This window comes from Macaca nemestrina, chromosome 4 (assembly GCF_043159975.1).
Source record: "Macaca nemestrina isolate mMacNem1 chromosome 4, mMacNem.hap1, whole genome shotgun sequence".
In the NCBI taxonomy this organism is placed as follows: domain Eukaryota; kingdom Metazoa; phylum Chordata; class Mammalia; order Primates; family Cercopithecidae; genus Macaca; species Macaca nemestrina.
In genome coordinates, this window is record NC_092128.1 from 121,739,826 (window position 1) to 121,764,066 (window position 24,241).

General features: G+C 43.3%; 1 long non-coding RNA gene across 1 annotated transcript; it reads right to left on the reverse strand.

The window, feature by feature from the left end:
• Positions 1 to 6,197: 6,197 nt before the first annotated feature.
• On the reverse strand, positions 6,198 to 22,240 carry LOC139362873 (uncharacterized). The gene is made up of 3 exons (XR_011622384.1): positions 22,154 to 22,240; positions 20,419 to 21,011; positions 6,198 to 6,658 (listed from the first exon to the last, which is right to left on the reverse strand). It is a non-coding gene; the product is annotated as an uncharacterized lncRNA (long non-coding RNA).
• Between the last annotated feature and the right edge of the window lie 2,001 nt (positions 22,241 to 24,241).

A 24,241-nucleotide genomic window follows, 5' to 3' on the forward strand; every position in this document is an offset into this window, starting at 1 on the left:
AAGAACAGATGTTTACTGAATGTTCCTGGTAGAGAAAAGCCTGCTTGTGTTACATGACCAAGATCTCTTTAGCAGCATATTTAATAGAAGCAGCGTTTTCTTTCTTTTTTTTTTTTTTTGAGATGGGGTTTCACTCTTGTCGTCCAGGCTGGAGTGCAATGGGCACAATCTCAGCTCACTGCAAGCTCCGCCTCCTGAGTTCAAACATTTCTCCTTCCTCAGCCTCCCAAGTAGCTGGGATTACAGGCGCCCGCCACCACACCTGGCTCATTTTTTTGTAGTTAGTAGAGACAGGATTTCACCATGTTAGTCAGGCTGGGCTCGAACCCCTGGCCTCAGGTGATCCAGCCACCTCAGCCTCCCAAAGTGCTGGGATTATAGGTGTGCATGCCACTGCACCTGCCCAAGAAACAGCATTTTCTAAGAGGTAATTAAATTGATTTCAGATGATGGACACTTGGAGCAAGGAGAATTCTTCTGAGGTTGAGAAGTACCCTTAGTCTAGGGATGACCCATCAGTGTGACATCATGTCACATCAAATACATCCAAGTAAACTCTTGGGCATGATGAGGATGATGAGGCCTCCCCCAGGCAGGGTGAAGAGCAACCCCTGTGAGCAGCTACTCATGTCTGCTGTGGGCACAGCACATGCCACTCCTGCCTGATCTGACAGCTGATTAGAAACTTTTCTACAGAGGCACTAGAGCAGCATTTTTAGGTGTGGACAGAACAGGAGAGGTGTGGTCGGTATATGAGAGTGTGAGAATCGGGGTTAGAGGCCCTGGGTTGAAATCTCAGCCCTGCCCTTTATCAATTGTTTGTGGTGGGCTATCTTTCCCTCCAGGAGCACAGCTATGCGGTGAGTGGAGCAGGAAGCCAGGCATGAGGCCAGAGAGCTTTGTTAAACCTGAGAGGTGGTGATGATGGAAAGTCTGAAGAGATGATGAGCGGGTGGGAAGGTAATTTAGTGGCCAGGAGGGGAGCTGGAGGTTGGAGGAGCAGATAAAATCAGGCTCCACAAATTGCAGTGAGCCTGAAACTGGCAGCAGAGGGCAGGGGTCCCACTCCACAGGCAGAGGCTCTGCACGACTCTCATGGGAAAAGAGTCCTTGCTGACAAGTCCTGCCTGCGTTGGCTTAGGCGGCCCATGTCCCTGGGGGTCCTGCACTGCAGCCAGACCCAGGGCCTGAGCACCACTGAATAGTTCCTGGTCTGCAAAGTGCACATGACACCACACCAATGTCAGAGGTGTTCTGTGAAGGCAATATAATTGTGCGTAGGCAGCACTGGGTAAGCAGCAAGGCCTGGACAAGGCTGATTGCTGTTCTCTGCATGGACCTGTGTGTTGGGTTGCAGGGGCCAGCTACCTCCAGCAGGAAAGCAGCAGAGCAGCTGTTCTGCAGAATGCAGACACCAGGACAGGCGCCTTCCACCGAAATAAGCCTTGCTGCACGCAGCTCCCCAGATATGCTTGCTTCCAACACTGGGAGAAAAAATCACAGAAACCACTTCCATCTAGTGGTAACGGAGTGAAAATGCAGGCCTGAACTGCAGTACTCTCCTAAGCAGGCCCAGGACTGAACCTTGCAGACCCTTCCAGGCAAGCCAGCATATCTTATCCATCCCAAGTTCTCAATGTTAAATTGTCTTCCAGATCAACAGCTTTAGTCTGCTGAAGAAATTCACCTGCCATCTACATCACAAAAAAACTTTAGGGCAATGCAGATTCTGGGGGTCCCTGACTCAAAATAGAATTGAGCACTTTGTGGACATGAAACAAAGCTATGTGTCTAATGTTTCCCTAGGATCATGAAGCCACATTAATAATTGTCTATTCGATAAGCAGTAGACAAATGAATAAATAAACCCTGAGTAGTTTTATAAAATAATGTGATAAAAATTGAAACCATGTGTTCTGTTAGGGTTCCCTTGGCCCCCCAAATCTCATGTCCTTCTCACATTGCAAAATACAAGCATCCCTTCCCAATAGCCTGCCAAAATCCTAACTCGTTCCAGCATCAACTCTAAAGCCCAAAGTCCTAAGTCTCAGAATCTGAGACTTGCAGGTAATGTCCACACAGCTGTGAGCCTATAAAATGAAAAACAAGTTATTTCCTTCCAAAATACAATGGTGCTGTACCATTAGGTAAACATTCCCATTCCAAAAGAGATAAATCAGCCAAAAGAAAGGGGCAACAGGCCTCATGCAGTATGAAACCCAGCAAGGCAGATATTGAACCTTAAAGCTCCAAATTAATCTTTGACACCATGTCTCACATCCTGGGCACACTGGCACAAGGCAGGGTTCCTGAGGCTTTGGGCAGCCCCTTTCCCATGGCTGTGCTGGGTGCAATGCTGTGGCTCCTCTCACATGTTGGAGTTGAGTGCTTGTGGCTTTTCCAGGCTGAGGGCTAACACTGCTGGTGGATCTACCATTCTTGGGTCTCAAGGGCAGTGGCCCTCTTCCCACAGCTCCAATAGACAATGCCCTGGTGGGGATTCTGTGTGGGGGCTCCAACCCCACATTTCTCCTCAACACCGCCCTAGTAGAAGCTCTCTGTGGGGGCTCTGCCCCTGCAACAGGCTTCCGCTTGGGCACCCAGCCTTTCTCACACATCTTCAAATCTAGGTGGAAGCTGCCAAACCTCAGCCGCCCTTTATTCTATGCTCCCGCAGGCTTAACATCATGTGGAAGCCACCAAGGCTTGAAATGTGCACCCTCTGAAACTGAGCCTTCTGTATCTGGAGCCATCTGAGCCTTAGCTGAAGCCAGAGCAAGGCAGGCCAAGGCAGAGGAGCCCAGGCCTGGCCCCCAAAGCCATTCTGTCCTGCTAGGCCTCTGGGCCTATGATGGGAGGGGCTGCCTAAAAGATTTCCACAATGCCTTCAGGACCTTTCCCCACATCATTCTGATAGTTAGCATCTGTCTCTCTTTTAGTCATGCTAATCTCTCTAGCAGGTTACCCTACAGCATGCTTTGATTGCTCTCCTAAAAACACTTTTCACTTTTTCAAAATTTCTGAATTCTTACGGTTTGCTTCCTCTGTTTTTTTTGAAACAGGGTCTCACTTTGTCGCCCAGACTGAAGGGCAGTGGTAAGGACACGGCTCACTGCAGCCTCAACCTCCAGGGCGCAAACAATTCTCCTGTCTCAGCCTCCCAAGTAGCTGGGACTACAGCGAGGTGGAGAGGCAGGTGCTGGAGAGGAGAGGGTCTAAGGCCAGGTGATGCAAAGGTCATGAAAGCACATGGGACCTTGTCCTGAGGTCAGGTGCTCATCTCCTATCTTCATGCTCCCTGAGGGCAAACTACACCCTCCTTGGCAGAAGCAGGGAGCAAGCTGAGCGGTCAAGGCAGCTAAATCTGCCAGCCACATAGACCAGCTCACAGAATTGGAGGAAAAGGTCCTCTGTGCACCTCTGTTGGGAGAGCAGAGGGCAGAGGGACTTATATTTCTTTTTTATTTTTATTTTTGAGTGCCACTGCACTCCAGCCTGGGCGACAAGAGCAAGACTCAGTTTCAAAAAACAAAAAACAAAAAATACCTCTTAAATGGTACATTCACCATACGTATTATTTAACCTAATGGATTATTTCCACTTTATTGCAATAAATGTCTCTCCTGATGAGTACAACCCATTGACAATGAGAAATCATTAAAAGCATTTAAGCAAAGAAATGATTACATTTGCATTCCACAAAGCTCTCTGTGGCTAGAGCATGGAGAATGGATTGGAGGAAGGTGTCAGGATGGGTGTGAGAAGGCTGATCAGATGGCGAAGGTGGGAGCTTATGGTGGTACAGAGTGATGTCCCTGGGACAGAATGGAAAGTTATTTAGAAAGTAGACTCTACAGGACTTGGTTTCTGATTAGAGATGGTGGTGAGGATCAAGGAGATGCTGGTTAGGACTTCCAGACAGAATGCACCTTAAACCTGATCTAGAGGTGCCCTTCCTGAGTCCTGTGCCTTACAGAGCTCCGGCCTCCACTGCCTGTGTTCCCCCACCAAGGGGTGAGGAATGCACAGAACCAAGAGAGTATGAGCATTTGAAATCCAGATTCTTATTCTGTGCCACAGTCTGTGTCCGGGATCTTGTATTTCCCTTCCCAAATGCCTCTGAGTCCATTTCCAGAGCCCGTGGGGGGGTTCTGTTCTGGTCTGTCCTCCTGAGGGTGGACGTGTCACCTGTGTGAGTGCCCCTACGTTGCAGGACTTTTCCTCAGTTCAGCTAAAGATAGGGTTCTTTTTCCCACAGCCATGAAAAGTCAGGCTCTCAGACAATTTGAATGATAAGACAGGGGGTTTTATCGGGTGAAAATAAAGAAAAGGGGGAAACAGGAACTCTCGCAAGGCCAGAATCCCTGCTAGAGCACTTCCTGCCTGGCCATTCGAATCCCAGATTCCACACAGGAAGAGGAGGGGCCAGGCTTCTTCCTGCTGCAAATGCGGCGAACTTCCTGAGGCTCCACCTCAGTGGACAGACTGGTTGGAGTTTCTCCAGGGACTCCCTTCCACCTGGCTGTCTCATTACCCCCTCTAAAGAAGTACATCTAGTTGCCATTAGAGTAAGGATAAGGACAAAGACCGAACTTAATTGCCTCCTCTGACAGAGGGCTCTATTTTGGGGAAACAGCAGTCAGATCTCCCTGAAAGGCCTATCTAAGGGTTCCCAGAAGAAAGGGCCATCCTCAGAGGCTCCGGTTTCATGACCGTTGGGAGTATGATGGCCTGAAGGCAAGAACAGACAAACTAGGTTATTAGTAAACATGTATCAAAACAAAACAAGGAATGGGGTAAGGAGAGCTCAAAAATTCCAAGGCCTTTTTACCAGTTTGCATGGGGAGAGGGAGGTCAAAAGCCTGACTCGTTAAAAACGCTTTACCCTTTTGCCACTATGCTGGGCTTCTTGGTTCCCTTCCCCTGAGTCCAATCCTAAGCCAACCAGTTTAAGGTTTGGGAAACTAACTCTTTCCAGTTTGGAGGATGCATCTGAGGGAAGTGTCTCATAGTACCGAGACACAATTACCTATCGGTGAAGAGAGATCCATGGAGAAGAAAGGAAAAAAGAAGGTGCCTTTTAAAGGAGTCCCAGTCACACAGTTCTAAAGTCCAAAAAGCAGTTTGTAACCTCAAAACACTTAGCAAACCTTGCATCTGACCTGCGTGGTTTAGTTCATCTATTTACATTTTAAGGACCCCTGCATTTTACCCATAATCTTTAAGGCTGTTTTTATTTCTCAAAGATTAGAGTCAGGTGAACCAAAAGGTACCACAGCTTTTAAATTCCTTTAAAAAAAAGTGCTTGATCCAAGGACTTGTCTTTCTTTAGGCCAAATTAATTAGAGCTCTTTTTACAGACGTCACACACAGTACACAATAGGCAGAAGAAAACCCAGTTGCTGTGTGGGGCCCTTTAAGAGACAGGGCTAGGAAAACATGCAGATACCCAACCTGAGAGGGTTCATTCCCTGAGGCAGGATTGCTAAACAAAGCCTTGCCTCTGAGTTATAAGCCATGCCCTCAGGATATAGAAGAGGATGGAGGCTTGATTTCACAACAAAAATTCTGCAGAAAATAGGAACAGTGATAGTTGTGGGGCTTGGCCTCACAAAAATGTCTTCTAAAAATAAAAATAAAGGTTCACTTCTGACGGGTGGAGAAGAGGAAAGAAAAAAGGTTTAAAAATACTGGAGGAAGAACTCTTATTCTTATACAACTGGTTCTTCCACCTGGAGAAAAGCTTAATTACTGTCTGATGGAGTAAAGCCCCTTGGCTGGGGAAGGAGAAGGCTTCCAGTGGTGCATGGTGGAAAAGCCAGCCAGCTGGTTGTATGGGACTCTTGGACCACGCATCCCAGGCCCAGCAGGGAGCGGAGAGCAGTGGGGGATGCATCCCAGCCCCGGCTGGGAGGGGACAGCGGGGAGCTGCTGCTCACCCATTGGTCCTGAAAAAGGAAGGAAAAGGCCATGAAAAGGCTCGGGAATGACAGGGCACGGTGGGGGCATGGTTCCCCCCACCCTCAGAAGTCCGAGAATGGACAAACTTAGAAGCAACAGTGAGAGATTTTGAGTTCCCATTTCACTCACGGGTCTTGAGTCCCACATTAGGCATCAACAATATTGCAGGACTTTTCGTTAGTTCAGCTAAAGGCAGGGTTCTTCCCACAGTCACGAAAATTCAGGCTCGCAGACGGTTTGAATGGTTAGTAAGGCAGGGATTTATTGGGTGAAAATAAAGAAAAGGGGGAAGCAGGAACTCTCACCAGGCCAGAGCCCCTGCTAGAGTGCCTCCCACCCAGCCATTCGAATCCCAGTTAACACACAGGAAGAGAAGGGGCCAGGCTCCAAACGTGGTGTGCTTCCTGGGGCTCCACTTCAGTGGTAGGCTGGTTGGAGTTTCTCCAGGGACCCCTCCCACCTGACTGTCTCACTTGGGCCTTAGAGTTGTCCAAAGAAAGGTTGATTTCAGGGGCTGGGGCAAGAGCTTGGGCTTCCAAACTGTGTTGTCCACACAAAGGTTCACAAGTCCCCTCACCATCTGGGATGGAGCCAGGCACACTCCATCAGGGATGAAGTGAAGGGAGATAGTCCAGTCAAGGGTCAAGGCAGCTGATAAGCCAACCGTGAGACCTTGCACATCATCATGAAGGTGCATCTACAAAAGTAAGAGGATAGAACATGCATTTTATTTTTAGGTTTTTTGATTTAGGCGCTACAAATATGGTTAAGTTAAATGGATATAGCGTGTGGTGGTAAAGTCAGAGCTTTTGATTGTAGCGGTTAAGTGATTTTTCATCCCTCACTCCCCATTGTCCTGAATTTCCATGGGTATTCAATGCTTTGTGTCCATGTGTACAGGTGGTTCAGCTCCCACTTGCTATGCTCCTCAAACTAATCTATAGATTCTGTGCACTCCAAATAAACATTTCAGCTAGGTTTTCATTTGAAATTTACAAGCTGACCCTAAAATTCATATGAAAATGTGAGGGTCCAAAAATAGCGAAAACAGTCTTGAAGGATAAAGTTAAATAACTCATACTTCTCAATTTCACAACTTACTACAAAGCTACAGTAATCAAGACTATGTGCTACTAGCATAAGGATAGGCATATAGATCAATAGAGTAGAACTGAGAATCCAGAAATCAATCCTTACATTTATAGTCAATTGATTCATCATGATGCCAAGACAATTCACTGGAGGAAAGGATGCTTGTTTTGACAAATAGTGTTGGGACAACTGGATATCCACATGCAGAAGAATGAAGTTCAACTATTTTTTTACACCACACACAAACATTAACTCTAAATAGATCATATACCAAAATGTAAGAACTTTTCTTTTTTACAATTAAAACTCCTAGAAAAAATAGAAATAAATCTTTGTGATTTTCATCTGGACAATGGTTTCTTAGATACTACATGAAAAGCATAGCAACAAAAGAAAAAATAGAGAAATGGAATATCTTATCAAAGTTAAAATTGTTTGTGCTCAAAGAACACAATTAAGAATGTGAAAAGGCTGGGCATGGTGACTCACACCTGTAATCCCAGTACTTTGGGAAGCCGAGGCGGGCGGATCACGAGGGCAGGAGATCAAGACTATCCTGGCCAATATGGTGAAACCCCATATCTACTAAAAATACAAAAATTAGCCGGGTGTGGTGGTGTGTGCCTGTAATTCCAGCTACTCGGGAGGCTGAGGCACGAGAATCGGTTGAACCAGGGAGTCAGAAGTTGCAGTGAGCTGAGATCACGCCACTGCACTCCAGCCTGGTGACAGAGTGAGACTCCGTCTCAAAAAAAAAGAGAAAAAAAATATGAAAAGACAGCCCATAGACTATGAGTAAATATTTGCAAATTATACATCTGACAAAGTACGTGTGTCAAGAATATATAAAAAATTTTTACGACTAAATAAAATGACAACCTAGTTAAAACATTGAGCAGGGGATCTGAGTGGGCATTATTCCAAAGAAAATATTCAAATGGTCACTAAGCACATGAAAAGGTGATCATTATCGTTAGTCATTTGGGAAATGCAAGTCAAAAGTACCATAAGATACTATCACATGCACTTGGATGCCTGAAAATATAAAAGACAGAAAATAACAATGGCTGACAAAAATGTGGAGAAATCAAAACCCTTGTGCATTGCTGGTGGGAGTATAAAATGGTGCAGCAACTTTGGAAAATAGTTTGGCAGTTCCTCAAAATGTTAGAGTTACAATATGACTGCGCAATTTTACTCGTAGAGAAGAGAAATGAAAAAATGTCACACAGCAACTTGCACATGAACCGTCATAGTAGCATTATTGGTAACAGTCACAATAGAGAAACAACTCAAATGTCCATCAACCAATGCATGCATAAACAAAATGGGATCTGTTCATACAACGAAATATAATTTAACAATAAAAAAAGGAAGTATTGATATATGTTGCAACATGGGTGAATATTGAAAACATCATGCTAAAAAATATAAAACATTATGCTAAGGAAGCCGTCATGAAAGACCACATATTTTATGATTCTGTTTATATGAAATGTCCAAAAGAGGCCAGTCTGTAGAGACAGCAAGTAGATGAGTGGCTGCCTAAGGCTGGGATAGGAATAGAGGTGCAGGTAGAATGTATATTAGTTTGCTAGGGTGGTCATAATGAAGTTTCACAAATTGAATGGCCTAAACAACAGAAATTTATTGTCCCCAAGTTCTGGAGGCTGGAAGTCTGAGACCGAGCTGTGGGCAGAATTGATTCCTACTGAGGGCTGTGAGGGAGAATCTGTTCCACACCTCTCTCCTAGCTTCTGGTGGTTGCTGGCAATCTCTGGCATTCATTACTCCAGTCTCTGCTTTCATCTTCACACAGTCTTCTCCCTGTATGTGTCTGTGTCCAAATTTCCCCTTTGTATAAAGTCACCAGTCATAATGGATTAGGGCCACTCTAATGACCTCATCTTAACTAATTACAACAGCAGTGGTCCCATTCTTTTTTTTTTTTTTTTTTTTTTTTTGAGACGGAGTCTCGCTCTGTCGCCCAGGCTGGAGTGCAGTGGCCGGATCTCAGTTCACTGCAAGCTCCGCCTCCCGGGTTCGGGCCATTCTCCTGTCTCAGCCTCCTGAGTAGCTGGGACTACAGGCGACCGCCACCTCGCCCGGCTAGTTTTTTGTATTTTTTAGTAGAGACGGGGTTTCACCGTGTTAGCCAGGATGGTCTCGATCTCCTGACCTAGTGATCCGCCCGTCTCGGCCTCCCGAAGTGCTGGGATTACAGGCTTGAGCCACCGCGCCCGGCCGAATTAGTCCATTCTTACATTGCTGTAAAGAAATACCCGAGGCTGGATAATTTATAAGAAAAGAAGTTTAATAGGCTCATGGTTCTGTAGGCCATACAGGGAGCATAGGGACATCTGCTTCTGGGAAGGCCTCAGAAAGCTTCTAATCATGGCACAAGGCAAAGGGGAAACAGGCATGTCACATGATGAAAGCAGGAACAAGAAAGCGAGAGAGAGTGCCGCACAGTTTTGAAAAACCAGATCTCTGAGAATTCGCTCACTATTCCGAGGGCAGCACTGAGGGGATGGTGCAAAACATTCATGAGAAATCCACCCCCGTGACCCAATCACCTTCCACGAGGCCCCATCTCCAACATTGGGGATTACATTTCAACATGAGATTTGGGCAGAGCAACATCCAAACTATATCAGACCATATTTCCAAATAAGGTCACAATCTAAGGGATTTAGGATTGCCACTTGTAAATTTTAGAAAGATGTAATTCAACCCATAACAGAGAGTGAAAGCTGATGGTTATAGGTTCTCATTTTGCAGTGAATGAAATGTTCTAAAATTAGGTTGTACAACTCAGGGTATACTAAAGACCACTGAACCGTACACTTTAAGTTAGGAGTCGATGGTATATGTATTAACTATCAATAAAGCAGTTAATAATTTTTTTTTAGTGCCCCAGGGTGCTTTTACTTCTATTGTGTGATGAACTTAGCGGTATTTAAAAAAAATTTTTATTATTTTTAAATTTTTAACTGACCAAAATTGTTTATATTTCTATTTTACAAGATGATGTTTTCCAAGAGATATAGCTTGTGATATACATTTGCCTTGATTGAAAGCAAAATCAAGCTAATTACCATATGCACTAACTCACATACATAGAATTTTGTTTTTGTGGTGAGAGCACTTAAAATGTGCTCTCAGTGATTTTCAAGTAGGCGATACATTGTTATGAACTATAGTCATAACCTAGTGTAATAGATCTCTTGAACTTATTCTCACTGTCTGACTGAAATTTTGTATCCTTTGACCAACATTTCCTCAATTCTGCCTCAATTCCCTCAGCCCTTGGTCATCATGATTCTACTCTCTGCTTCTGTGAGTGTGACTTTTTAAGATTCTACATGTAAATAAAATCATGCAAGATCTGCCTTTCTGGCTGGCTTATTTCACTTAACATAATAGATGAATCTGTCAATTTTCACTTAACAGGTTTATCTGTGTTGTGCTGCAAATGACAGGATTCTTCTTTTTAAAGGCTGGATAGTATTCCATTGTGTATATATACTACATTTTCTTTATTCATTCATCTGCTGATGGCCACTTAGATTAATCCCATATACTGGCCATTGTGAATGATGCTGCAATGAACGTGGAGATGCAGATCCCTCTCTGCTATGTACTGGTTTGACTTCCTCTGACTATGTGTTCAGTAGTGGGATTGCTGCATCACAGGGTAGTTCTACTTTTAGTGTTTTTCTTCTATTCCACACAGTACTGGAAGTCCTAGCCAGAGCAATTAGGCAGGAAAAAAAAAAAAAAAAAGACAAAGAAAAAGAAAAAGGAAATAAAAGGCATTTAAATATCCAAATTGGAAAATAAAAGAAGTTAAATTGTCTCTGTTTGCAGATGACATAATCTTATACATGGAAAACCCCAAAGACACCAAAAATTGTTAAAACTAATAAGTAAATTTAGTAAAGGTATAGGATACAAATCAGCATATTACAATTAGTAGTGTTTCTATGTGTTAGCAACAAACTATCCAGAAAAGAAACTTAAAAATTCAATTTACAATAACTAGAAAAATAATACTTAAAAACAAATTTAACCAAGGAAGTGCAAGATCTGAACACTAAACATTTTTTTATAAAACAGTGTTGAAAGATTGAAGAGAACATAAATAAATAGAAAGATATTCTGTGTTCCTGGGTTAAAATAATCAACAAATTTATTTCAATTGTATCAAAATCTCAATGATTTTTTTTTCCCCACAGAAATAGAAAAAAAAATTCAAAGATTTGTATGGAACTACAAAATACCCTGAATAGCCAAAGTAAACTTAACTAAATAGAAAAAATCTGGATGCATCGTATTTCTGGATTTCAAAATAGACTACAAAGCTGTAGTCATCAAAACAGCATAGTTCTGACCAATGGAACATATACGAATAGAAAAGCCAAAACTAAATCTACACATTTATGGTCAATTGATTTTTGACAAAGATGTCAAAAACCCATAATTGGGAAAGGACTGTCTCTTCCATAAATGGTATTGAGAAAACTGAATATACATCTCTGGAAGAATGGAATTGGATCTTTATCTCATGCCATATACAAAAATCAACTCAAAATGATTACAGACTTAAACATAAGACCTGAAACTCTAAAACTGTTGGAAGAAAACGTAGGGGAAATGCTTTATGACATTTGTTTGGGCAGTGACTTTTTTGGATATGACCATCAAAAGCAAAAACAGACAAATGGGATGTGCATCAAAATAAAAAGTTTCTGCACAGCAAAGAAAGCAATCAACAAAATGAAGAGACAACCTACAGCATGGGAGAAAATACTTGCAAATCACGTGACTCATAAGGGGCTCATATCCAGAATATATAAGGAACCCAACACAATAGTAAGAAAACAAATAACCCAGTTAAAAATTGGGCAAAGGTTCTGAACAGACATTTCTCAAAAGGATACACACAAATGGCCAATAGGTATATGAAAAAAAGCTCAACATCACAGATTATTATCATTATTAGAGATAGAGTTTTGCTCTTATTGCTCAGGCTAGAATGCAATGGTGTGATCTTGGCTCACTGCAACCTCTGCCTCCCAGGTTCAAGTGATTTTCCTGCCTCAGCCTCCCGAGTAGCTGGGATTACAGGTGTGCGCCACCATACCTGCTAATTTTTGTATTATTAGTAGAGACGGGGTTTCACCCTGTTGGCCAGACTGGTCTCAAATTCCTGAACTCAGGTGATACACCTGCCTCAGCCTCCCAAAGTGCTGAGATTACAGCTAGAGCCACCACACCCGGCCCGACATCATTGATTATTAGGGAAATGCAAATCAAAACCATGATGAGATATGACCACGCACCTGTTAAAATGGCTGTTATAGAAAAGACAAAAGATAAGTGTTGGAGGGGATATGGAGAAAAACAAAAACGTTTACATTTCTACACTGCTGGTAGAAATGTAAATCAGCACAGCCATTATGGAAAACATTATGGAGGTTCCTCAAAAACTATAAAGGGTTTTAAAGATTGTGAAGTTCACCTTCAATAAAGAATATTGACATTTATTGGAAATTTATAGCTCTTTCCTTGTTTTAAAAGCACTCCTAAACATCAAATTTTGAGACATAGAAACATGAAACTTGGATCTTGGAATGAGTAATTTCTCCTTCCAAAATGAGCTTTTTTGTTATGATTTCTAGGAATTCACAATGCTGTCTTAATCCCAAGAATATGCTATGAGCCAGAACAGACTATCAAAGCTATCCATGCGTGGTTTAAACATAGGGATATAAACTCTGTGTTAAAGGAATATGACTTAAAAATTCTGAATTGAACATACTGTTATTAACTTTAGACCATTTATAGATGAGTGAAATGTTTATTAAATATATGTTTTTTTCCAAGCAGGACAAAAATATGCTCCCTCCTTAGCCCTGACACTCACATCTTAACCTCTCTTATCTTTGGATTCCACTGCCTGCTGACACATGGGTTTGAAGACACTGTCCCAGGGTGTTAGAGACTGCAGTGAGAGGTGAGTGATGTCCCAAAGGGAAAAAGGCCAGAGATGAGAGGTCTGCAAGGAATTCGCCTAGTGAGAACCTGCTTCTCCAGTGGTCCTTCGTACTCTTCATGTTAGCTCACTTCACTGGTCATGCCTGAAGCTCGTTAGTGTGCATGACTCCTGCTTTTATGTAAGTTCAGATGTTTGCTGAGGGCTCACTATGATGGACTCTATGTGGGGTATGGAGGTGAAAATGGAAAGGATGGGCAGGAAATTAATAACACCTACTCTGGTTAATTTTGGTTCTTTTCTCATTTAACTCTATAATTATTTCCTTATCCTTCCCAGTTTACAGGTGAGAATGCAGAAGCTCAGAGGATGTAAATACCTTGCTTGAGGTCAAATTGTAGTGGGTCCAGGGTTTGAATTCTGTATGTTTGAAATCAAAGCTGAAACCAGTGAAGGAGGGGGAGAGAGAGAGAGAGAAAGATAGATAGATAGATAGAGAGAGAGAGATCTGTAATTGAGAGAGGAAGAGGATCAAGAGCCAGTGAAGTTTGAGATACCTTGTGTGTTTCAGGAGAAGGTTGATCAATATTGTCCGGGAAGACCAGCAGTTGGAAGACAATCTTGGCTCACCAAAGACCTTTGAAAGTGCAATTGTCAGGATTTCCGTCAAGGGGTTGGATGGAAGTCAGATAGTGAAAAATTAAAGAATGGACGTATAGAAATAAGTAGGCAGTAGGGGTTATTTCCTAACACATTTTTTTTCCCCCACTGTAGCAATGGAGAAAATGAGTTAGAAACTTGGGAGGAAAATGAGGACCTGAGAATGAAAATGGTGCCGGCAAATTTCTATGGCATGAGAAAAGAGTCAATACGAAGGGTCTCTGCACTTCTGCTATGTGGTTTTAGGAAAGCTGTTCTCCTCTAAGCCTGAGTTTTCCCATCTGTGAAGGGGAAGAATGGCCAGTGTCACACATTGTGCTGTGTCTGGAGCCAGGGAGGTCGTGGGGCCAATGGCAGGTGGAGTGGCCCCAGGTAGGTTACTGAGCCTCCTCGGCCTTAGCGTCTCATTCTGCACACAGGGGTCAGTTCACCTCCCTGCTAAGCAGGGGCGTCAGGGCGACGTTAGGTGAAGTGACACCTGGAGTGAGAATCAGCACTCAGCTCACGTCAGATCCCTTTCCTAGGAGAGAACAGTAAACCCAGCCAGCTTTTCTGAGGAACGGACACTGTGCTGACATTGAAATAAGGGTCAGAGATATTTTCTACCACATTTTACTTTACCCAAATTGAACACGCACAAAGATTTTTCTTTCTTTTTTTTTTTTGAGACAGAGTTTCACTCTTGTTGTCCAGGCTGGAGTGCAATGGCACGATCTCGGCTCACTGCAACCTCCACCTCCGCCTCCTGGGTTCAAGTGATTCTCCTGTCTCAGCCTCCCGAGTAACTGATATTATAGGCATGTGCCTTCACGCCTGGCTAATTTTGTATTTTTAGTAGAGATGGGGTTTTGCCATGTTGGTTAAGCTGGTCTTGAACTCCTGACCTCAGGTGATCCATACCTGCCTCAGCCTCCCAAAGTGCTAGGATTACAGGCACGAGCCACCCGCGCCCAGCCTACAATATTTTACTTTAGCCAAAGTGAACACACACACACACATTTACAAAGATTTCTGATCTAAACCCGATATATTCATTTATCTACCCTGGAATTCTTTTGTTCATTGTCTTCATGAGTGAACTGTCTGACTTGAAGGTGTTTGGTGAAGGCAAATGGGTCTTTAATGACTCTGTTCATTTAAATTATTTAAGGATTAGACAGGTGTTTCATCATGGGAACTCTTTAGTATGTGCTTCTTGTCAGCCTCAGGAATCAAAGTGATTTTAGCATTACAGAATATGTTAAAGTAAACTTAACTCTTGTTGCAAACCATGAACATTTTTATATATAAGTGAAAAGGGACTTACGTGCTGAGATATCCAGTGTATCACCCAAGGCCCACCTGTAGAACTTTGGATGAGTGAGGTAATTTTAATGGCCTTCTATTCCAATGGGCTTCCTCTCTAAAGAGAGGCTGAGCAAGAGCACTCCAGCAAGTAACACTTCATCATATGATGCATTTTACAAGCAAGGAAAAAAAAATATATCTATCTATAGTGGTTTTCAAAAAATGGGGAAAAATAAATGACAAGTGGACTGACTTAAAATCAAAATTGATTAGAAGAGTCCTAGGTTATTGTTATCTGTTTATTTCTTTAAAATATTGACCATATATTTAAAAAACTAATGGAAGAGATCATTTAATTCGGTATTTCTTCAACTTTCTGTCATTCATATATTCCCTTCATGTTTCTGCCATATCTGAATATTGCTTATGCTAATTTTTGTTAATATTCTTTAAATAGATTCACACTTTTTACTTAAATTATTTATTTGATAAGAAAGATTTTAGCACTACTATGAATGTGAATCCGTCATTGCCTGTCATAAATAAACAATCTGTGAGGTGTGAACCTACATGCTTCAGTGACCGAGTGTTGTTGATCATTCTCCTCAGGTATGGTTGCTGCCTTGGAGTGAGGAGCCCGAGATGGCTCTCTGTGCCCTGGAGAGGGATGGCTGGAGAGGTGGGGACACCCGTTCCCACTGAGCCAAGTCTTTCTTTTTGGCATCATCAAAGATCAAGCACAAGAACAAGAGACCTGGTGAATCCCATCACGAGACAGCCACCAGCCTGCCTGTGCTCACCAGGAGAGTTGATTTAACTTGCTGTCCCTCGGGGCATATCATGGGTGAAGCTTGGAGCATCTCCATCTAGGGGGATGCCAGGTGGCCTTTTGTAAGGATTAGCTTGTGTGCATGGCTTTAGGTGGGCCTTGCAATGTGCAAGATGCTTAGGTAGGTTGGGCAAGGTGGGGAATGCATTAACTGCGGGACTACTCCCTTTGTAGCCAGAAGAATCTTTTCTGTGGTTTTCCTTGGCTGTGGGTGGTAGCTGTGGTATGGGAAACAAGATCTCGCCTAATGACTATATGTGTCACAGGGCCCATCGCTGTCTTCGCAGAATTAACTTGTTATGTGTTTTATTTCAGGTATGTCTAAGCACCTCCTAAAATCATCTTTTTATTCCTCAGTCATGGCATATTCCACACATGGTGCACATACCAGTTTTCAAAGCACGGATCTGTTCTAACATCGGCTGACACATACATTTTCCTCCTTAACATTCCCCAAGTGCAGTTGTTTGCCTTTGCCTTGAGCATTTCAGTGAAAGGGAATGCGGTGCTGGAAAAAGCCGTCAGCACGCTGCTGAAGGTCTCCCAGCGCTGGAAGGCCTTTTCAAGCGGTGCTTCTAGCTCTTTGCCTCCTGCAGGTTTTGTTCTTGTTCTTCTAGTTCTCTCCTCTGCAGTTATGCAGGGGGTTACTGACATGACCTTTTCTCGGCTCCCAGGACGTTACATACTTTATTAAAAAATATGAGTGATCACGAGGTCAAGAGATGAAGACTAAGGAAGGAGACCACTACTACTCCTGCTGCCCTCCTCCCCCCACCTTGCCTAGTTCACAAGACAGGAGTAAAGAGAAAAAGAAACAAAAGTAAGATAAATAGCCAGACAACCTTGGCACCACCACCCGGCCCTAGGAGTTAAACAAAGTAATAATAATAACATCAACCCCTGGCCTAAACTACTTGTGTTATCTGTAAATTCCAGACACTGTATGAAAAAAGCATTGTAAAACTTTTTGTTCTGTTAGCTGATGCATGTAGCCCCCCCGTCACGTTTCCCATGCTTGCTCGATTTATCACGACCCTTTTATGTGGACCCCTTAAAGTTGCAAGCCTTTAAAAAGGCCAAGTATTTCTTTCTCGGGGAGCTCGGTTCTTAAGACGCGAGTCTGCCAACGCTCCCGGCCGAATAAAAAACCTCTTCCTTCTTTAATCCGGTGTCTGAGGAGTTTTGTCTGCGGCTCGTCCTGCTACAAGACCATCCTGGCCAACATGGTGAAATCCTATCTCTACTAAAAATACAAAAATTATCTGAGCATGTGGCATGTGCCTGTAGTCCCAGCTACTTGGGAGGCTGAGGCAGGAGAATTGCTTGAACCCAGGAGGCAGAGGCTGCAGTGAGTCCAGATTGCGCCACTGCACTCCAGTCTGGTTACAGAGCGAGACTCCATCTCAAATATATATATCTATATATATGAGTGAGTAGTGAGTTGACACTTAGAACTGCCCCCTTCCCCAGCTTCTCCCTGGCTGCTCTGAACGATTCCTCAATGTTTCTATGCAGATCCTGCCACCGTTGCCTCCCCGGTCTCCATGCAAGTGTTCTGTCCTCTTGGCATCCTGTGTGCACTCAGATCAGAGAGACAGGATGGACAGGCAGTGGGTGAACCACCATCTCAGTTACTTTGTGAAGTTTCAGGGAAGGTCTTTTCTTTCAGCCATGCTAAATATTGCCAGTGTTCAGGAGCCGATTCTGTAATTGGCGACTGTAATTAGCCCTCAGATGTGTGCCACCCACAGCGTGTTCTGCTCCCCCAGCTGCAGCTTGACCAAACACACCTGGAAGCTCTCATGCATCAGCCAGCCTCCTTGGTGTATTTCTCTAGGATCCAACTCATTTACCTGTTGAGAAATTATATCCCTAAAAATAAGCACTCTCGGTTGCTTGAATCTTTGTTAAAAAAGTGTGGTTTTGTGAATATGGAATCAAAAATTAATACAGATGCTCGTCGACCTACCCTGGGGTTACGTCTAGATAAATTAATCTTCACTGAAAATATTGCAAATTGAATGTACATTTTTGGACTTACAATATTTTCAGCTTACGATGGGTTTATCTGAACCCCATTCTAAGTTGAGAGGTGTACAGAATGTTTATGTTTTTGTACCATCTTGAAGTAAAAAATCTTAAGTCCAACCGTCCTAAACTGGGGGCCATCTATTGTGTAATCATAAAGCTGGTGGATCCCAGTAAAGGGCTCCCACTGACACGATGGGTTACTACTGCCACCTGCTGGTAGAACATTTCATTGTTTATGCAAAAATAATTCTTGAGTTAGTGGTAACATTCTGCGTCTTGAGGGGAGCTTGGATTGCGTACGCGAATACATTTGTCAGCTTACAGACGCAGTTCTTCCGAGAAACCAAGATGCCACCAACAGTGAAGACAACACCTATTTGGGGACTGACTTGTTGGTTAATATATGAGAATTTCCTTGAGGTGAGGTCTGCAGTCATGTAGTTTCTGGCTTCCTTTGGATCAGCTTTAGATGGAAACAAAACAAATGTACAACAAAAAGAGTCAGGGCAGTGGTTGCATCTGGGGTGAGGGTTAGGAATTTATCTGAAGGGATCCCGAGACAGTTTTCTTGGGGTGACAGTAATGTCTTTATCATAACTAGGCTTGGGTAGTAGGGTGTGAGCATTTACTGAAATCCATTTAATGGCTTACTTAAGATTTGTGCACTTCATTGTATGTGAACATTATTCCCCAACTTAAAAAAAAAAAGAACCATAAACAAACACTGAAGTCAAGTTAATGACATGTGGAAATGAATTGGTGTTTGCATCTTTGAAATGCATAAAAAATAATCTGATGGTTTGATGAAGGGGTGGAGGAACGATAGATGGGGGGTAATTAATAAAGTATAGTGAAACCTTAATTGTACAGTTAAGTTGGGGGATATATGAATGTTCACTGGGAAATGCTTTATACTTTTCTACACGTTTGAAAAGTTTCATAATCAAATGTGAGGAAACAAATAATTTCTTATCAAATGCGGGGCACTTAGAACTAGCTTATACTATCAGTTTTACAATCACTCTCTGAGATAAATAGCATTACTGTTTTACAATATATTAGGAAATGAGTGTCAAATTTTTTTTTCTGTTTTTGAGACGGAGTTTCGCTCTTGTTGCCCAGGCTGGAGTGCAGTGGCGTGATCTTGGCTCACCACAACCTCTGCCTCCTGGGTTCAAGCTATTCTCCTGCCTCAGCCTCCTGAGTAGCTGGGATTACAGGTGCTCACCACCACGTCTGGCTAATTTTTTGTATTTTTTTTTAGTAGAGATGGGGTTTTGCCATGATGGGCAGGCTGTTCTTGAACTCCTGACCTCAGGTGATCCACCTGCCTCAGCCTCCCAAAGTGTTGGGATTACAGGCGTGAGCCACTGTGCCCAGCAGAGTTTTAGAATGTTTAAGGAAGTAGATTGAGCGTATACAGTTAGTAGGCAGTAGAATTCACATTCACACCCATGTTACCTAGGTCCAAGTTTAATGGTCTCTCTATTGCAATACCTTGCTTTTAACAAATTAAAAAACAAAGCATCTTTTGAGAGTTAAGGAGAGGGGTGGTGGGGCACGTTTGTCCTACCAATTGAAAAAATCAGCCTTAAGTTGCTAATGCTGTCAGGAGTACAGTTTGCCTTCAGAAAGAACAGCTTATCATCGAACAAGGCACTAGCATTTGAGAACTTCCAGAACATCCCTAGATTTGCCCCGTATCCACAGCTTCCACTTCATTTCAGTATAGGAACAAGTCATCCCTGGCACTTGATTTTATCTCCAACTTGTTTCAATATATGCAACTGCACTAATTCTCAATGTAAAAAATTTAATATTAGTTTTAAATCCTATAGAGACCAGAAGCATATTCTTACTGCTTTCCAGACACTGCTGTGCAGTCTGTCAAAATGCATCACCATGTGTTTTGATGTTATAAAATGATGACATCAAAAATAATGGCCTAGGAGGTAAGTGACCCATGTTTCTGTTCAAGCTACAAAGTTGTTGGCTGAAATTGCGCATGCATCATGCAAACTGACTTTGCCTTGGTTGCATCCGCAAAAGGAAAGGGTGCCTTGGTGATATCTGTCTCCTGTCTGATTTGTCCTCTACTTCACAAGCATCATTCAATGGGTCCATGTTCTCTGGATCCAGCTGGGGTAGTTGTCAGTGCGATAGGCCCTGTCATAGCACTGGTACCTCTCTCCCCTCTGATACCAACTGTGTGGTACCAGAAAGGTCTTTTGTTTCCTGGATCACCCTGGTGTAGGCCAATGGAGTTGTGGCATCAGGTCAGAATGCTGCCTCTACCCATTTCTGTCCATCCTGCATTTACTTTCCTCCCCATGGAGTAGTTTCCAACACCTGGGCCCCAAAGATGCTTTTGCCTACAATTTACTTCACTACCATGGGATACAGGAGACATTTCTGTAGCTTGCAAGTGTCTCTAGCCACTGGGTGTCACTGCTGACCCACAGAAATTCTGGAAAAGCAGCTTCAACGTGGAAAACATCATGGTTATGTTTTCAAAAGTGTTTTGCTCGGAAATACTTAATCACTTGTTCAACAAAAATACCTTTTCCAAATCATCAGGATGGAAAGTCTGAGTGTGTGAAGAAGCTCTGGTGGACTTGTGTGCGTCAGTGGCTGACGGCTGTCCCCGGGTTGCGGATCTTCATAAGGATGCTGTTAATCAGACATGACTTTAAAAAAGATGAGTATGCTTTTTCTTTGAGTGGGTAAACATTGAGAACTGAAGTGATTTTTCACCCTTCGTAAACATTGTACTGGCCCTACTTAACTCTGAAGGCTAAAAAATAATGAGCTTAAGCAATGAAAAGTAAAAGAAAATGATTCCAAATGATATGAACTAATAATCTTTAAATAATGAATTACTTAAATTATTCATTATCTGTTTTCTGTAACCTGCTGTGAACAGCATAACCCCACTCCAGGCAGTAATTGTGCATATAGTTCATGATGCTTGGGGTGAGTTAATCCAAAGGAAATGAGAGAGAGGATGGCACTGATGTTTTGGAAATGGCAACATTCTGAAAGAATCCACTTAACTGAAGATTAGAATGCTCACAGATCCAAATTGAATATTCACATTCTTAGATGCATATTTATCTCTTTGGTTCCATTGTGTTCACTTTACAGCATATTTTCCTGAAATAATACATGAGAAAAATATCCACATTTATTAAAAATAAAAGAACATCTTGCTTATACAGCATAAATTCTGAAAATCGAATCAAAAGCCAATGCATTTGCTGTCTAGACTTGAATGTGGACAATATTAGCAGAAGTGTAAAAAGAATACTCAAACTGAAGAACAAAGCCTTTAAAAGAAGATACAAAGGATTATGCAGAGCCCAGAGAAAAGATAACCCTCTTGCTTTATTATTCTCATGGTATTATTTTCAGATAAGGAAAAAAAGACTGTAAATCAATAAATCTGTAATGAATACATGCCCAGAGGCAGAAGCCATCCATGACTTTGCACAGCATCCACTCATGAGGGTCCAAAGAAGATATCCTCCCAGGTCTCAGGGTCAGAACCAGCCACAGTTTTCATTTTGTAGATCCTGGAATCCTATAGCTGATAGTTTCCCTTTTTGCACCAAACAAAAACAACCAGATATTTGCTGGAAGATGAGAACCAACCTTTTGTGGCTCACTCACAGAAACAGCCCCACTCAAGCATTCAATTTTTTTTTTCTTTTTTGAGACGGAGTCTCGCTCTGTTGCCCAGGGTGGAGTGCAGTGGTGCAATCTCGGCTCACTGCAAGCTCCGCCTCCTGTTTTCATGCCATTCTCCTGCCTCAGCCTCTCCCAGTAGCTGAGACTACAGGCGCCCACCACCACACCCGGCTAATTTTTGTATTTTTAGTAGAGAGGAGGTTTCACTATGTTGGCCAGGCTGGTCTTGAACTCCTGACCTCAGGTGATCCATCTGCCTCAGCCTCCCAAAGTGCTGGGATTACAGGCGTGAGCCACTGTGCCTGGCCTAAGTATTCTATTGTCTTGCTCTCCTAGGTATTCTATTGTCTTGCTCTCCTTTCCTTAATCCCACTTTTACTCCTATTTTTATTTTATCTTATTAAATAAGTTCTTCGAAATTGTGCCGCCTAATGACTATATGTGTTAATTTATACACCTCACTTCAATTCTTTTCTGAGCTAAGGTGAAAGGTGAGATATATAAACAAGAACATAAAAGTAAAAGAGTAAACGCGCAAATTCAGTCCACAGTCAGTGAGTACAACACAGCTGAAAGGCGCTGAAAGCTTCGGAACGCTTCCATCTTACCTGCAAGAGCAAAGTGGCAGCTTTTGCACGGTGCCTATGGGCAGTTTCTTCTGTAGCTCAGGCGAGGAAGCGCTTTGACTGGAGAGAACGGAGCAGAGGGTGTGGAGGTCTGTTTGTATGATGGGAACAATGTTCCCTCTGACTGGGCGATACCATGTCTTGCCCTGAAGCAGGGGGAGACGAATAGCATCTTCCATCCAAATGGCACAGAGTGAGCGGACTGCCAACTCACTGTGTGAGAATTGACGCAGCTACCGAGTGAGGTCGTGCAGCTGGGGCAGTGTGGCCGGTGACTTCATTTGCCCTTCCGTCAGGCCCCCTTGAGAGCGCTTTTGTAGAACTTAGGCCGGTCCTGAGGAAGCCCGTGGGTAGCTGTGATGATACTGTCACTTTGCACACCGTAACATGCAAAACTCTCAGCACGCCCTGGGAAGTAGGCAGACGTGGAGAGCCTAAGTAACGGGAATGAGAGCAGCCGGCTGCACCGGGGTGGAGGTCGTTTAGGAGACAGGCTGGCAGCCATGGGGCACTTTGACCTTTATCTCTTGTCAGATGCTGCTGAAAAGAAGGCAAGGGGGCAACGTTGAGCGTGGATGCAGACAAGAGCCCAGGGATCAGGCTGAGCCCAGAATGCTGGAACCCTAACAGAAAAGGAAACAGCATGTACACAACAAGATCCCAAACCATCTCTGGATGATGATCCTGCTATTACAGGAGCAAAATCCTTGTTAAATCAGGAAGAAGGCAGGGCGTGGTGGCTCCCGCCTGTAATCTTAGCACTGTGGGAGGCCGAGACAGGCGGATCACCTGAGGTCAGGAGTTCGAGACCAGCCTGGCCAACATGGTGAAACTCCATCTCTACCAAAAAAATACAAAAAAATTAGCTGGGTATGGTGGCCTGTGCCTGTAATCCCAGCTACTCGGGAGGCTGAGGCAAAGAATCACTTGAACCAAGGAGGTGGAAGTTGCAGTGAGCCAAGATCGTGCCATTGCACTCCAGCCTGGGTGACAGAGTGAGTGAGACCTTGTCTCAAAAAAAAAAAAAAAAAAAAAAAAAAACCAGGAAGAGACATCAGGTAAATTCAGAGAGGTTTTGTAAGCCCGTTGCAAGATACCTTAAAAAACAAAACAAAACAAAAAACCACTCCTGCTACCCCAAAGGGTGAAGGAGTAGACATCAAGTGACCGCACCAAGAGCTTGGGACAGGAATGAGGGTTGACATGTCTCTATGCGTCATTCCTCACTGACTGATGAGCCCTGACCAACACTTATATTTAGATTATATGGGATTATTTAAAATGGTAACTACAACTGATTGATTTCAACATTAGTCTTACACATTCCATTCTCAAATAATCTCTCTCTTTTTCTTTCTTTTCTGAGGTAACCAGTTAAGGATCTGATTCAGGAAGTTTTTGTAGTAAACATAAGTGAAATAAATTTGGCCCAGTTGACTGATTTAATAACAGTAAGTCCAAAGAGGAGATGTTACACAGTGGGAGTTTGAACTAAGCCATCACATGCATGAAAAGCAGAAAGCACTCAATGTTCACTGAGTAAATGAGTGAACGAATGAAGTGGGTAGAACTCATGGTCAGTAATGTTACATGGCAGCATCCTGAAAAATGATCTGTGACCCAGTAGGCTGGTGTATGGGTCACCATGCCAGAGAGCAGCCATGCAATCTGCCCTATGCCAACTAAGAAAGTGGAGCGTACAAAGAATGTAGCCAAGGACCTGGCTTTAGAGGTTGCCATTTTTGTTAGGGACAAACCATAGCCTCAAAAGAGCAATGATCCATTTAAGGGTGGTGGGAGAGAGATCAGTTTGGAAGTGTGGGAGGCAGGAGGTCAGAGGAGGGCTAGAAGACCCTCTACTTCCTAGAGCTGCAGAATGTGACCCGGGACCGAGTGTGTCTGATAAAGAGTGTGCACGTACTCATAAGAGCGTGCCTGAGCGGATGCATGTTTAGTGCAGAGGAAACACAGGGTGGAGAGAGAATCAGGTGGCTCACCTTACCAGAGAACTGGTAATGCTGGGCATCACAGGAGGCCAGGCCTTGTTTGTGGGAAGACAGGAGCCCCATG